The sequence below is a fragment of the Aplysia californica genome, unplaced genomic scaffold (assembly GCF_000002075.1).
Source record: "Aplysia californica isolate F4 #8 unplaced genomic scaffold, AplCal3.0 scaffold01235, whole genome shotgun sequence".
Classification (NCBI taxonomy): Eukaryota; Metazoa; Mollusca; class Gastropoda; order Aplysiida; family Aplysiidae; genus Aplysia; species Aplysia californica.
The window spans coordinates 55,925-57,305 of record NW_004798505.1 but is presented as its reverse complement, the minus strand read 5'-3'; the positions used below and the strand labels follow the sequence as shown (position 1 = coordinate 57,305).

At 41.6% G+C, this 1,381-nt stretch overlaps 1 protein-coding gene across 1 annotated transcript in view; it reads right to left on the bottom strand.

Moving 5' to 3' along the window:
* Window positions 1-1,381, bottom strand: part of LOC101845973 — a gene marked incomplete in the record, with an annotated part of 19,329 nt that overhangs the window by 13,538 nt on the left and 4,410 nt on the right.

Genomic DNA, 1,381 nt, shown 5'->3' with positions numbered 1-1,381 from the left:
GCATGCGGTTTTCGCCAAAAGATTCTTTAAAACATTCTCCAGATCATGACGCCCTTCATTTTTTTTTTTCAGTTTTGAGACAGTTTTGCTACAAAAAGCTAAATTTCTTTATTTCGCCGATCGGTTTTGTAGGCCGACGCTTCTGTCTCTGTCATTTTAGAAAATCCACCAGGTTTGTTTATTTCAAGTCGTACTTCAGTTCGATACTATCGCGCATTGTCACGCAATACTGAGCACTATTTTAAGTGTGCGACCCGTATAGATCTAGCCTCCTGTTTTCTTTTTTACCAATGACTTTCAGTTGATGTTACTGCACTGATCATTCCTTTCATCGAAATGGGGCCCAGCTAGTAGTTTGTAAAAATAATTCTCCCCACTAGGGAATCAAACTGGAGTCTTCTGCACACAACAGCCAACAGCGAGGCGCTCACAAAGATATTGGGTCCCTCTGACCATTGTTTAAAAGTAATATTGGTCGACCAACTTTTCAGATGTAGTAATCTAAGTCATACAGGTTTTTTTTTTTGGTTTTTGTTTTAGTAGAGGTTTTACGGCGCTCGCAACCGCATAAGGTCATATGAGCGCTAGAAGATTAGAGGTGTTACAAGAGAGTAACAAACATAAAAAAGAAGGAGGGGAGATAAGGACGATGAATCCTTTGATAGGAAAGAAGAAGCAAACCACACCAGAGCACCCGCCAACCACCCACTCAAACAGTTTGATTTTAAAAAAATAAAATAAAAAAAATTGCAGTAACTTGTAACCATTGGACAGCTAGAAAAACAAATGAAGTCATAGTTGATGCAAATTGCAGACGACAGCTTACGATGAATATTCGAAAGCGACAGACAAATTTAATTGGACACACAATGCAGAAAGAAGCATTGAATATTGTAACAACAGGCAACGGAAAGAGAGGCAGAGGCAGACAGAGGGAAAAGATACTGGACAAGTTGACAACATGGCTGGGAACAGCAAGAACGACAGACATCATCGCTGCAACGCAAGACAGAGTGAAGTGGAGGTCCATGATCGCCCACGCCAGTCGGCAAGGCACCGGATGATGATGATGATGAAGACCACAGTCTATTGTATTGGCTTCATGAGCCCAAAAAATATTTCGTCAAAATTCATATTCTAAATGTTGAAAAAAAGGCATTAGAAGATACATAATTTGGGTACAATTTTTTAAAGGGGGAGAGAAAGAGGCAGACAGATAGACAGACAGACAGACAGACAGACAGACAGACAGACAGACAGACAGACCGACACATACACACACACACAGAATGTCTGTCTCTCTTTCCGTCTTCCTCTTCCCATCTCCTCCCTCCTTGCTCTTTCCCCCCATCCGCCTCCCCTCTTTCTGTCTGTTCCCTCC